At 39.3% G+C, this 15,084-nt stretch overlaps 1 protein-coding gene across 4 annotated transcripts in view; it reads right to left on the bottom strand.

Moving 5' to 3' along the window:
* Positions 1 to 2,398, bottom strand: part of LOC136035195 (zinc finger protein ZFP2-like) — a 33,691-nt gene extending 31,293 nt beyond the window's left edge. For 3 of the 4 annotated variants that reach the window (XM_065716779.1, XM_065716781.1, XM_065716783.1), the window contains exon 1: positions 1,876 to 2,398. The gene's annotated coding sequence lies outside the window, so the exon portion shown is untranslated. Of the gene's footprint in view, positions 1 to 165; positions 214 to 1,875 lie in introns of those variants that run through there. The other variant, XM_065716780.1, reaches the window with a different exon arrangement.
* Positions 2,399 to 15,084: the final 12,686 nt, after the last annotated feature.

The following is a 15,084-nucleotide window of genomic DNA, read 5'->3' as shown; positions in this document are numbered from 1 at the left end:
GCAAGAAGTCAATTAACTAGAATTTTACCTGAAAATTTATTACAAGAAAAGTGACCAAACTTGTCAGATAAAACATTTATTAGTACCTATATTTACATTTTTCAACTGATATTTATCCTTAGATGTCATTTTAGGTGGTTTTCCGAAATGTATGAATTTACCTACTTGGACTTCGCAGTTAGTAAAAATTTATTATCAACGGGTGTGTTCCAGGGACTTACTGTAGTAACCAAATGGTTACTATTTCTGTTCCTAGCGGGAAAATGGTTACTGCCCAACCCGCTGGGAACAAAAATAGTTACTGCCGGCAGTAACCACAGTAAGTGATTTTCTTACCGTGCTCAAAAGAATGGTTAGCGCAGTAAGTACATAATTCACCTTCTTCAACAAAAATCTCATTCAACAAAAAATAAATATGGACAAGAATGAAGTAATGGAATATCAAGTTATTTGCTTGGAAGAAGGTGGGACAGTGATTTTGCGAAAGAAAGAGGGATCTGAGCCAGGTTAGTAAATCACCATGTTTTGGGATCAACATTAAAGGACACCCTGAGTAGTAGGCTATCTATTAGCAAGGAGGTTAAATCAATGAAAAACTTATTATTTAATTTAAAGATTTCCATGTTTTCTGGCATAACCAGGCCTTAATTGCCACCTTAATTTACCAATTTACCTTAAATTGCCATTTGGAATCATTCTAAGGATTGACTTCTTCCAGGTAACATTGAGGCTCCATTAAATTGCCACATGGTAGCATTTTAAGCATTAACTCCTTTTAGGCTCTGTAAACAGGCCTAGGTGAAGTATTACAGATAAGTTGAGGATTTATGGGCTGCCAAATCATTATTCTGAGACTGTCTTTAATCCTATTGAAGAAGTAGGCTAGGATAGACTATTCAGAGTCTATTCCAAAGGATGGTAATTTTATCCAGTAAAATTCTAGTTGATTAACTTCTTGCTATCACTGAAAGGGGTTAGGTTAGGAAAATGAAACTTTCAGGGATGGGTCTACAGGCTAAAGTATGTCCTGGGAAGGTATTTCAAAGTACACATCTCTACTCATTCTTGCTCTAGAGGGCCATGATCTTTAATAACCTTCAAAAATATATATAGCTGAAGTTACATGTTTCCCATTGATTCTGCCAATCTATCCCTCAACCTTTAGCTCCCTGTTAATTGAAGCAACTGTAACAAAGCAAGAATGGGGGAAAAGGTAACAGTTGACAGAATACATTGGAACTACATAATTTTGGCTAAATATTTGCACATTAGGCAGGTTGGAGGTAAATTATAGTATAGAGATGCATGCTTTTCATTTGGTATGTAGGCTAAGTAGAAGGTCACTTGTACCTGATGCTGTCCGTGTTGTTTTTAGTTGGATGGGAAACATCCAAAGAAAGTTTCCTTTGAAAATTAAAGGTGAGAATGCCCAAAAGTGATATTGAATTTGTCAAAGCTTGGAGGTTTGCCCCTTCAGTCTGTTTGAAGGAAAATGGATTCATAATTGAAGCTTTGTTCATTTCAATCTTAAGGGTGACCTATATTTGTGACAATTCATTAAATCGTTGTAAAGGGGTACTTTTGTTTATTCATTTGTCTTCTTTGTTTTCTAACAGTTTTTTAATCTTTAAATTGATATCCATTTCTTACAAATTTTTATTGATACCAGAGGTTCATTTGCAAGTTTTCACCTACTTTGTAATCCCTGGTCTCACAATTACACAATCAGATTAACAACAATAACAAATCCATGTGGCTGAATAAATTTGAACCCTGGATATATATGTATTAAACTGTGAGATAAAACTGTTTTTCTTTGTTTTTTGCATTTTCCTTGGTCTTGTGTTACCCTAGGTGTTGATTTAAGGGACTTACCTCAGTGCTGTGACTGATATATTTAGACTTTTGGGCAATTCATTTTGTTTTCATCTTCTTCTTCTTCTTATTCAGCAGACGGGCTTTTCAGTTGATACTATTTAGCCCTTTTCCTTTTGGCTCACTCTGTGAGATCGACAGAGCTATGGAGCTGGTTTGTCTTGTATGATTTGTATCTGCTCAGATTTCTTGAAGTATATCTTTTGATACCAGCAGTTGAATTATAAGAGAGTATATATTGATCTCTGTGCTCTGCGGGAGAGTATGGTCAGCAAGACTCTTGGCTGTTGGTGGAATTTTGTGGTGTTTGAAGCATTCTAACATTTTACGTCGCAGGGTATACTGTGCAGACGTCAGCATATTACATTCAAATAGGCAGTGATCTATTGTTTCATTCTTAAGATTACATGACCTGCAAAGGGGGGACGAGGGAACTTCGCCACTTGAATTAGGAATCTGATATGAAAATGCCTGAAAATTTAGCCCATTTGAACCTGACCGAATCCTATGATAAATCTTGGAAAGGTGCTCAATTCTCCAGGGAATTGCGCATCTTCCCGTTCTTCCTTATCTACCTATACAGTGTTGCCACAATAAATTTGCGAAGTATTTATTTTTTTGATAAAGCCACAGATTACGTAAGTTGAATCGTTTATTTTCTGCATTTGGGGAAACCTATGCAGAAGAGAGCGATAACAAACACGAAGAGCCGTATTGGTACCGGCGGGATATCCATCCTTAAACTGCTAGGGATAGGTGATTTGAGTATCCGCGCTTCCCACAGGTCCCCCAAGTTCTGAATCCGTGCCCACAAACTTGACACTCTCATCTGCGCATGCGCACTGGATCTTGCGCACCCACGTTTGCTTTTGATTTTTGAATTAGGCGCGAGCCGCGATTTTGGACTTGAGAAAATCCCTATTGTTCACCGAACTCGAAAATCCTCCGGAAGATGGCAGAACAGTACCGTGTAGCGAAACGTAAAATGATCTCGCCACGGAAAAGCGGAGAGGACATTTGTGCCTCCTGTAAGGTAGCACTTACGCCGGAATCCACCGCCTTGAACTGTGACAATTGTTCGAAGTGGTTGTGTACTCAGTGTATCGAGATGCCAATGACTAAATACAAGCTTATCAATAACCTTAGCGAGGGAAACGAGTTCCACTGGCTCTGTCCTCTATGTGAACTTGACCCACGCCAAAAGCGAGGCATAAGCAAGGAGGACGTTGCCAGCATTGTCAGTACCATAGTTGCAAACTCAACCAAGCAACTCAAGGAGGATATCAAAAGCGACATGGAAGACATGCTGTCTGGTCTTACAAAACGAGTTGGGGACATTGAAAGAGAAATGGATAAACTCTGCACAACGGATGACATGCGGACTGAAGTAAAAAAGCAGTTAGACGACGGCCTGCAAGCTATCTCAAAGACACTAGCCAGTGAAATAGATAAGAAGGTAGCCGAAGCGCTACAAACTGACAGAGAAAGACAAAGGCGCAAAAACAATCTTATCGCATTCGGGGTCCCAATCAACCCTTCTCTGTCAGTTGAAGCACAAAACACAGCCGACAAAGCCTTCATCGAGGAATTCCTACAGAAAGAATACGGCATGCTTGTTACTGTCACAAATGTAAGGAGGCTGAATAAGCGACCTTCTTCAGCGTCTGCTCAAGATCCGCCCAAAACCACGGTACCAACTGTCTTCACGGTTAACAACCCTTCGTTGCCCAGGAAAATCGTGAACAAGTCTTACGAAAGAAGAAATAACAAAGACGCTGTACAGTTCCGCCACGACAAAGTTAAAGCTGACAGGGACAGTAGAAAATTACTATTGGCAGAACTGCGTGATCGTGTCTCCAACGGTGAACTCGATCTGGTTATCAGGGGCAACAAAATCGTCCAAAAAAACCCGGAAGCAATGGTGGTGTGATTCCAATTTTCACCCCACCATTAGTGTATAGTGTAATTAGTTCTGCTTTTCCTGGTAAAAATAAAAATGTTGATGTAACCCTTAGTGACACTATTAGTGACAATTCGTCAGACTCGTTTGTAACTGCGGAGGCTTCCCAGGAAGAAGAAGAAGACTTGAGCTTTGTTTCTGTTGAGGAAGAAAGTGACTCTGGTGAAAATAACAACAGACAAACCATACTGGACAGAAGTCAACCAGAACCAGCAACCGTAAGTTCTGACTTTAGTGTATGTGTTACTAATGTTGACCAGTTGCCCAACAAAATTGATGAACTAAAAACCCTAATTGACTCAAAAAAGTTCGATGTGATCTTACTGACTGAAGTCTGCCCTAAAAACAGTAGTAACAAACTTCACGATTCCCATGTGAAAATCCCGGGTTACCAAGTTCTCTCAAATCTCTCGTCCCAGGGTTGCAAAAGAGGAACACTAGCCCTCGCTAAAGCAGGATACAATACAAAGATAATTGATGTTCCTCTCCTTTGCCCCTTTGTTGAGGCAGTTTGCTTTGATCTATGTGTGCCAGGGAGCCATGTGTCAGAGACAGTCAGAATCGGATGCATCTACAGAAGTCCCTCAGCCCCATCCCAAGTTGTAACCGAACAAGCAATAGCAGAAATAATATGCACACTAAATTCGAACCTCAAAGGACATCTGCTTATTACCGGCGATTTCAACCTTCCATCTATAAACTGGATAAACGGTTTTGGATATGGTGCCACTCCAACCGAACAAGACAAGCAACAGCCTTTCCTAAATTGCCTCAGTGAATTGTCCCTACACCAGATAGTTGACCAACCAACTAGATACAGATTGTTTCAGCGCCCAACAATACTTGACCTGGTTATCTTGAATGACAAAAGCTTAGTTCAAAGTATTGATTACTCACCACCCCTTGGTAAAAGCGATCACCTAACTATAGAGCTCATGCTGAAAGTGAAGGTACTTAAGAACAAGCTAGTCAAAAAAGTGTTTGTCGACTACATTGCTATTCGAAATGAATTATCCACTACAGACTGGCCGAATGTACTAAGTGGCACAGTTGACGAACAATGGACCAAATTCAAGGGTGTTTTACTGAAAGCTCAGGATGCCCACACAAAGACCAGTTTCAAACCAAAACCTAGATCCCTCCCCTACATGACAAAAGACATCAAAAGAGAAATAAACAGGAAAAAGAGGTCATGGAAAAAGTTCAGGCAGTCAGGAGACCTGCAGCAACACACAAAATTCACCAAGGCACGAAACAAGCTGAGAAACCTCACCAGAAAACTCTACGAAAATTTGGAGTCCAATCTTGCCAAAGAAAGTAAGACAAATCCTAAAAAATTCTGGAATTATGTCTCTAGCAAGAACCACTCCCGTCGAACTATCTCCAGACTGGTGAAACCCTGTAGCACTACCGTAACCAACATAACTGATGTAGCAAACGAACTAAATAGGCACTTTGCTTCAGTTTTCACCTGTGAACCGGAAGGCCCCCTGCCAAACTGCCCAGGCTATGAAGCCCCCACGACGATGGAGCAAGTCAGCATCGACCCCTCCAACATCCTCAAACGGCTTCAAAATCTTGACACGAATAAATCGGCTGGACCAGATCACTTACACCCAAGACTGCTGAAGGAACTGGCAACCATCATCGCAGGACCACTGTCTGACCTATTCCAAAAGTCTATTAATGCCAAATCTGTCCCATCTGATTGGAAAACTGCTTTTGTGACCCCAATATTCAAAAAAGGCAGCAGACTTAAAGCAGAAAACTACAGACCTATAAGTCTCACATCAGTAGTCGCAAAAATCCTTGAAAGAGTGGTCAATGATACAATACTGGAACATCTGAAAGTCAACAATATCCTATCCCCTAATCAGCATGGGTTTCAACCAGGAAAGTCAGTTGAAACAAATTTACTGGAAACATATGACATCATTACAGATTTGCTTGACAAAGGATTGCCAGTGGACCTAGTTTTACTAGGCTTTGCTAAGGCCTTTGATAAAGTCCCACACAAAAGGCTAAGAGAAAAGCTTACTGCTGCCCAGTTACACCCCAACCTGGTTAATTGGCTTATGGACTTCCTGTCAGGACGAACCCAGAGAGTCAGGCTATTTGGTGCTGGAGGTGAAAAGGTCTTTTCCGAGCCCTGTGATGTCATCAGTGGAGTACCGCAGGGAACTGTTCTTGGTCCTACACTGTTCAACATCTACATCAATGATATATTCAGCGAGGTGGAAAACAAATTGTCTCTCTATGCTGACGACTCAAAGCTATTTGGAGCAGTGAATGTAAAATCCCTGCAAACAGACGTCCAGAAAATCCAGCTGTGGGCAGACAAATGGCTCTTATCGTTCAATATAAGCAAGTGCAGCACGCTACACTTTGGATCCTCAAACCCATGCGCCCAATACCATATGCATGAACATGCCTCCAACTCCGATCCACCCATCAAGACCAGCACAGAGGAACGCGACCTTGGGGTCATCGTTGACAGCCTTCTCAAGTTCCATGCCAACACCATCAAGAGCGTGTCCCAGGCCAACACAAACTTAGGCCTGATCAAAAGAACAGTTACCAGCAGATCCCCACTAGTTTTCCTGAAACTTTACAAGGCACTAGTCAGACCCGTTTTGGATTTTGGCATGTGCGCTGCCTTCCCAACATACAAAGGAGATGTCAGGCTAATTGAGGGAGTCCAGAGGAGAGCAACCAAGGCCATCACAAACCTTGGAGACAAACCTTATCAAGATCGTTTACGGGCTCTCAACCTCCCTAAACTCGTGTACAGGCGCAACCGTAGCGATATGATGATGACCCGCAAATTGCTGAACTCATCATATGCCAAGATCCTGCCCATCCACCCAGGCCCCCCACAGTGCACCAGAGGACACTCAAAGAAGCTGTTCAAGCAGTCAGTCAGAACCAGGGCCAGAAAAAGTTTCTTCACCAACAGAGTCGTCAACCCCTGGAATGAACTGTGTGAAGCAACAGTCTCAGCCCCCACCCCCGAAGCATTCAAGAAGGCACTGGATAAAGAGTGGGCCACGAAAGACTGGAAGTATGAGTGGGACATTCCGTCCTGCTCATACCTGCTATGAGACATCACCGACTCAACTCAGGAGCATTCAACAGATCTACAGATCTTAATTTGCTCTGAAGTGCAAATTAAGGTAATTAAGGTAAAATTTACTGAAGCTAGGAAACATAGAGCTACTATCTATTTAAAGAAAATCAATGGATATAAGTAGGTTTTATTGTATTTAAGCCCTAGGGGCCATGGCAATTAAAGACAAATTAAAGAAGATTAACTTTAAAATACTGAACATTAAATAAGCATGATAGTCACAAAGAAAAAAAAATAACAAAATTATACTTCTGTGTTCAGTTGCCAACCTGAGCAACAGTCATAAATTTTTTAAATCTAGCAGATCATTCACCCCAATTACATTCACAAGCTATCTCTCATGACCCACACTCTTGTCCATACATCCATATTTCAGGGAAATAGAAGGACCATCATACTGGTATTCTTCATTTTTACTTATATTTAATGGGTTTGAAAGGAAGTTTCTATGGCTAAGTCAGTAGGCCAGTAAAGGACGTGGTGGTCCTTTAGCCAGGTAGTGCAATAGGAAGCTAAGGACCAGCCAGCCTATGCTCTTGCATGCCCTTCCTTCTTATATGTCCCTAGATTTCCATCTGTACTCATTTAAAGTTTGGCCAATTCTAGCTGAGGTTAGTCATATCACCAACCCCTATCCAAAACAAAATAAACTGACAATGCCAGGAATTAAACCTGTACCCCTTGGACAAAGCATTCCAGCCCAGAGCGCCTACCACTTAGCAAGGAACACAAATTTGACCAGAGAACAATAATTATTTAAAAAAAAAGTAGAATATTGAAAAAAAAACTTGCTATAGTAGTCCCACTACTATCCTGTAAATGCTATTGGCCTTTTTATTTAGACAAATCAATTTAAGACAGGTATCAACAAAACTCCATCAGGGATTGTATATGCTTAAGATACAATCAAGCTATTTGAATGCTTAGTTTTGTGATATTCTAGTCTTGAAATAATAAAAAAAGAGAAAAAGTATATAATCTATTTATTTTTCACCAGCTCATTTGAGCAAAATCATTTGTGACAGCCAAATGCCCATGGTTGGCTTAGAACCTCTCTAAATGCTCTGAAATAGAAGGAATAAAAAAAATTATACTAATCAGCATTAAACTGTCCCTTAAATTTAAACACGTGCATTTAATTCGAAAATGACGCTACTGCTAGTCAGCTTACTGTGCCGTTCCCACTGGCTCTACTGCAGTTAAAAATGGGCAGTTACCCCGCAGTAACTGCAGTTACTGAAAAACCGTCAGCTGGAACACACCAACAGGGTTGCCAAAACTTTTTGGGACTAAAGTGTCAAATTCAGCAAAAAAGGGACACTTTTAGTGTCCTCCTAGAAAATTAGCCAATATACTTTAAAAGTTGACAAAAAAAGGCTTTAAATGGTTTTCTCGCAACTCCAGAGCCAGATTTGCGTTCTTCTTTTTCAAGTAAAAGCAAAGCGTTTCTTCAAATAAGTAAAGTCCCATTTAAAACCTCAAATCGCCTTATACGCCAAGAAGAAAAAGAATTTAGTATAATTTCTCTGGTTCTCTCGAACCTTCGGTTGTAATAGTTATTCTTCTTCCGAAAACTCAGTAAAGCCCGACAGTTTTCGTTTTCATTGTCTTTGGAAAAAAATTAGAACGCGCAGTCTTATTTCAGGAGCTGCAGAAAATTTTGAGTCTTTTGTGTTGCGTTTGCGGTTTTACAGGAACGTAAAGAAATGTTGGAGTACAACTAAGATGAATGACAAATTGTGTTGTTTAGTTTATGTGTTTTCAGCCAAAATGTCTACTCTGTACAGCGATAAAACAAAAACGGCGATAAAACCTGTCCTCACTATGAGCCACCACAGATACAATGCATGTCGCTGTCGACACGGCTTAATTGCCCTCGCTCTCTTTTTTCCTTCAGTAGCATACCAGATCTTCTACAAAATTTTGTCTATCATTTCCCACAGACTGGGGCTTAATCATTTTAAGCCAGATTGGGCAAAGGTGGTATTCCTCTATCTCATGGTGGAGGAGTGGCTTTTTTTTGTAAGTGTACCCTCCCAAATCGGATTCTTTCGTCTCCTGAAAAAGAGAACAACTCTAAACTGAATTTTTATGGCTCTGGACCAGACCCAAAAACCTCCCAAAAGACGTATCTTGCATGATTTTTTGTATTATTTATTACCCTCCTCGTAGTGGATTTAAGAAGGAGCTGACAGCATATCTGCAATTTTATACTGACAGAATTTGCTGCAAGTACCCCTTTGCTGCATTTACATTATGTGTTGATTTTAATGAGCTAGACCAAAAGTGGCTTAGCTCTGCTCTTAGTCTTGATCAGGTTGTCAGGTTGCCTACACGCAGTGATAAAACCCTAGACTTGATTTTTACCAAAATTGAAGATTACTATTTTGCCCCAAAAATTGCCCTTCCATTAGGGACAAGTGACCATCTATGAATCTTTTGGACCCCTTTATCACCCTTTCCCCCTAAACCATTGATCAGTTATTCAAATAGGCCAATTACTGATGAGAAGATTTCCCATTTCAAAGTAAAACTTAGCTCCAAATCCTGGGCCAATATCCTATGTCTTACTAATGGTGATGAAATGACTTCTAAGTTTTCAGCAGAAATTTTCCAGTTATACTGAGACACGTTTCTAGTGAAAAGTCAATCGCCAAATCCACTTGTAAACCATGGATAGATAAAAAAAATTTGTGCCTAATAAATGAATGCAATAAACCCTTTAAGGAAGGATTTTTCCAAGAATCTCGAAAACTTCGAAACATTGTTATTAGTGAAATCTGTAAAGCAAGAAAAGAGCACAGTGCTCACGTGCTCAATAAGTTACTGTATTCTAACCCTAAGAATTTCCACAAATGTATCCAAGATCTCATGGGAAAGGTCTCTTCTAAGTTTCTCTTGCTGGATAGTAATGGCAACCCTGTGACTGCGGACATCATAAATGATTATTTTGCTTCAACTTGTAAAGCTCACCCGCCACTCCAAAATACACCGGCCAACAGTGCAGTGAGTGAAATCCCTGTGATTGAAATACCCCAGACTCGGCTTAAACTCGAAAATCTTGATACAAATAAGTCAGTATATCCAGGTGATATCCCTACCAAATTGAGTGTGAATGTGCCCCTTATTTAAGTGTACCTCGAACTGCAATTTTTAACCAATGTTTTGTAGATGGTATTTTTCCAGTGTGTTTTAAGCAAGCTATTATGTCACCTACACCAAAAAACAAGACCCCAAAAGTTCCCTCCAACTTAAGACCAATATCAAAAACCTCTATTTTCTCTAAGATTTTTGAAAGTTTTATTTACAATTTCCTCTTTGACGATATTCAAGATAAAATTAATCCAAATCAGTTTGGCTTAAGGCCAAATCATAGCACCACCCATTGTTTATGTTATATACTTGACACTGTTTTCAAACATCTTGAGTTAAGTAGTTCCTACATTGAGGCTGTTTTTGCTGATATTAGCAAAGCCTTTGACAACTTGGATCATCAGACAGTTACTGATAATGCAAGGGCTTTAGGTGTCAGAGATTTTGTTTTATGTATGGTAGCTAGTTTTTTGTTTTGATTCATCAAGTTTTACCTAGATTTCCTGTAGAGCACCCCAAGGGACTAAATTGTGTCCTTTAGTATTTTTAATTGTTTTTAACAATGTTTTACCAAACTTTGACAACACTTTTAAATTTGCATATTAATTGACATTACTTAACCTTTGTCATACCCCTAACACTTTGGGCGTTAAACTTGAATCACTCATTAACAACTTAAAGAACGACCTTGACAATGTTAAACTCAATCTAAGCATACTGAAAAGCAATTTAATACTATTCTCCTTTTTAAAAAATGTACCCCAAATCAATAATTACCTTTGCATTCCAAATTTAAACATGGTTAAGCTGCATGGATTGCATTTGGACAATGACCTTAAATGGAAATCTCACTCTTTTCACTTATTTAAAACAGGCGGTTTCCTCCTTAAAAATTTCTCCCTTCTCAAACAGTTCCCAAATCAATCAAGAACCTTAAAATAATGTATTTTTCTTATATAAGACCTTGTCTTGAATGTGCTTGCCCTGTCTGACACCCTGGGTTAACCACATCCCAATGTTCCAAAATTGAAAGCATTCAAAAAAGAGCTATAAAATCTATACTGGGGACGTCCTATACTACTTACAATGACGGTTTGGCTAGACTTGAACTCACTACATTGGAATCACAACGTCACTTCCTTACCATGAACTTTGGACACAAGTGCCTTAGTTCTGACTATCATAGACGTTTTCTTCCCCCCTTCAAAGAAAACCCCCTAACCTTCCTAATGCAAGACTTAGTGCTTGTAGAGCTCCAAATACCCAACTTGACTTGTGTCCCCAATTGTTGGCCATGAGGTACAAAAACTCTTTCGTTCCCTATTTTGTTTCACATTTTAATAATTGATATAACTTTGTAACTATGTTTATCCCTTAACATTTATTTTATCATTGTATTTGTTCTGACGTGCTTATGCTTTAATGCAGAATTAAACTTTAATGCAGAATTCCTGTACAAGAAATCTGTTCAAATCTTCAGCTTTCATTTAAAAAAAAAAAAAAATTTCTAGTGGTTAACCATTTTGGAGAAAAAAACTCTGGCTACATCAATCTGATTTCTGTTATTTGGTTTTCTGATTGGTCAGCAAATAGGTCAGGTTCAGATTCATTCTCTATTTTCTCATCCTTGTCATCAGCCTTGCAGTACCACCTCAAAAAGTTGTTAAGTAATATTGGCGAAATCTGACACCGATCCACCAATGCAGCACTACCATCTGCTTTACATGCATGAGGAAATCCACAATTTTTATTTCCAACCGATTTTGCAAGTTAGTTTTAATGTTTGTTAGTTGAGAAAATTATCTTTTGGCACCAGCACTTGAGTGAGGTAACGCACATAAGTTCAACATAAAGGTTTATAGTTCAAAGAATTTGGGAGTGCCATCAGGATTCTTCCCATCTAACAAGAGCTTCCATAACTAAGATGACTAGGAAATTAGCTCTTCACCACCAGACTTCAGGCTCATTTCTTCTTTGGAATCTGGCAGGCTCAGGCACTGGTTTTCTAGAGTGTTTCTAGCAGACTCTATCTCGCTCTGACTTTTCCCCAGGAGTTTGCTAAATCTGATGGTTCTAATAGACTAATCATTTCAACAGTTCCATTCATGGCAACTTTTGGGTCTAAATGCTCAAGAGCTTGTAATGTCTTATCTTTACGATTAACCTGCTTTCTCATCTGCTTCACCAGTTCAATGTAGAATCCCAAGCAAGTCAGCCTAACTGTTCAACAGCTTTCCCTGATGCTCCTTCTTCATTCACATAAGCTTCTGTGTTGGGACCACACAACACATCTTTCACATCTTTGTAGCTTTGGGGATCAAGAGGCAACTCAAAAGCATCACTTCTGTTCAGGATTTCTAGTTTCATGAAGCATCTCATGATCACTTTCAATGTCAATCTGAAGCTTGTTATCAAAGTGTGGATCATTGTGTCCCCAGACTGGAACTGTACGTTCAATGTATTTACCTTACCAAGCACAGAAGCCAGAAAGTACAGATATGCCTTAGTTGTAGGCTTGAATCTTGGATGCCTTATCTTTTGAAGCCTTGTCTGCAGAGGGTTCCTTTGACTGTTTCACAAAAAAGGTAACCAGGGATGACCACACTGCATGTGATTGGGCAGGTACAATTTTGCCAATTTGCTTATGAAATGGCTTGGAAGCTTGGTTGGTTTCAATAACAGTCTTCTGTTTCTGCTTTAAACAGTCCACCAGGTTACAGAATGTAAAGCAAAACATTTTTCACTGTTGTTCTTGCATCCTTTCATCACTTTGGGCAAAAAGCACATTTTCTTAGTTAGCACTTGGCACACTAGATGTGATGTTCAGTCAATGACAGTATTACATGTTTACAGTTACCAGAGAATTTTCTTGTGGGTTAGACAGTGCCCATATGGAACAGGTCCACCCTCTCAAATGCATGTGAAACTAAACTGCATATTTACCAAAAGCTTAATGTCTTAATTCAGAAAATCAACTGAGGTTCACTCTTGTCCAAGAAATGATTAAGCAGTAGCAAATCAGATCAGGATCAGATAGTTTGCTACTAACTACTATCCAGGCCGAACTTCTGCATACTCCTGTAAACTACAAGTCATAAAACACCCTAAGCTTTTACTTACCAGCAGCAATATGCTTGCTTCAGTTTTTTATCAAAAAAACTTTTTCTAAACTCTCATGAACAAGTCACATGATGCACCACATTTGAATTTTTGCGCTTTTGAAAAGAAAAGCAGAACGGATACGATAAAAAAAAATCCCTAATACTGAAACGAACCTGAAAAGCACAAATTAAAAGCAGTTGCAGTTAAGAAAAAACTGAAAATAAGTACATATGGTAATGGTACTGATTTTGAAAAAATGCCAAAAAGTGTCCTTTTTTTCAAAAAGTGGCTTTTTTTCACCCAATAGTGGCACGGTGTCACCCAGAGTGAAAAAGTGTCAAAAAAGCACTAAAAGTGTCCCTTTGGCAACCCAGCACACCAACAAGATGATTAAATTTTAATTTGTTTCTTCTGAAATTCGACATTATACTAATGCGTAGTTGCGAAATCACGTTATATTCTATAAGACTATAGATTGCGTTGGCTCAGCCGTTTCTGCATATTTTTGGCGGTGGTAGTTCAAGTTTTCGTGTACTTCAGGCTATATAATTAATGTAGAGGAAACATGTCAAAAATCCATGAAAATCTTAAGTCTGATGTTCCTGTCCGTCCAGAAGCAGCAATGTTAAACAATCAAGAGGCTGTATTGGTACCAGAGGGATTTTAATCCTTAGACTGTTGAGGATATGTGATTTGAGTATTGCACTTCCCACAGTTCCTTTCAAAAGCTGAACTCAAGGGAAAAGTGCGTACGTTATCTCTAGCACCCATGAGATTTTGAAAATTTGGATCCTGTTTACCCAAAGTGAAAACTTCGCTCTGTGGTCTATTTTTAGATAAATGGATAAATAGATTTTATCTTAAAAACGTATTCAAAACACTTTGTAGTACCTGCTAAAAAAGCCCCAAAGGGCTTACTGGGAGCAGATGGCATTCTTCTCTACTCTATATAGTACACTATACAAACATACAAACTATACACATAAACATGCAAACATACTATTCTTTTGCAAGGAAGAATCTCTTAACTGCAGCTTTGAAGGCTGTCAGAGTACTCAAATCTTTCGAGTCTTTTTCTGTTCGAGATTTTTTTCGAATCAATGGCCATTGAAAATCTTTTGGAAGATATTTTCTAATAAAAATCTTTGTTGGTGTGAGCCTCAATTCTTAGAGAAGAAACAGAAAATGCCACCCAAAACAAACAATAAGAGAATCCGAGTTAGTCCAAAAAAGAATGTGGATGAATGCAGTGGTAACCAGGATCAAATTGATGAAGTCTTCAGCCTTATCATGTGACGGTTTTGACAAGTGGCTGTACACAGAGTGTATATGACCCCAGAGCATAATCTACAGTGCCTTCCTCCGGACCCTGGGGGGCTGCGTCAACACAAGAGTTTTTTTTATCTAACCTTTCAACTATTTTTAAAAAATTGTTATATCAAAATTTGTATGGGATGGTTTTTGAGAAAAAGGGTGTAGGAGGAGGGGGCTAGTTATCCTCCGATGTCTTTTACTCTTAAAAAGTGAACTAAGACTGCAAATTTCCGATCAAACGAGCCCTGGCTGAAGTTTGTAGGAGCATTCCTTCCGTAAGAACTGTATTTGCCCCAAGACATAACTTACAACGCCTCCCACCGGGCCCTGGGGGTTTGTATCGACACTGTAGTGTTTTATCTGACCTTTGAACTATTTTTAACAAAGTGACCGTCAAAAATATTTTTATTGGGTGCATTTGGGGAAAAAAGGCCGTGAGGGAGAGCTAGTTACCTACAGATCTCTTGTGTCTCTTAAAAAGTGAACTAAAACTTTTAACATCCAATCAAGTGAGCCCTCTTTGAACTTTATACGAATATCCCTTCCATGAGAACCTATAAGCTCCCAGGACATAACTTAAAACGCCTGTCACCGGGCCCTGGGGGATTTTGTT

This window comes from Artemia franciscana, chromosome 14, assembly GCF_032884065.1.
Source record: "Artemia franciscana chromosome 14, ASM3288406v1, whole genome shotgun sequence".
In the NCBI taxonomy this organism is placed as follows: Eukaryota; Metazoa; Arthropoda; class Branchiopoda; order Anostraca; family Artemiidae; genus Artemia; species Artemia franciscana.
Note: the sequence above shows the minus strand (reverse complement) of the source record. Positions and strands in the feature narration are given on the sequence as shown.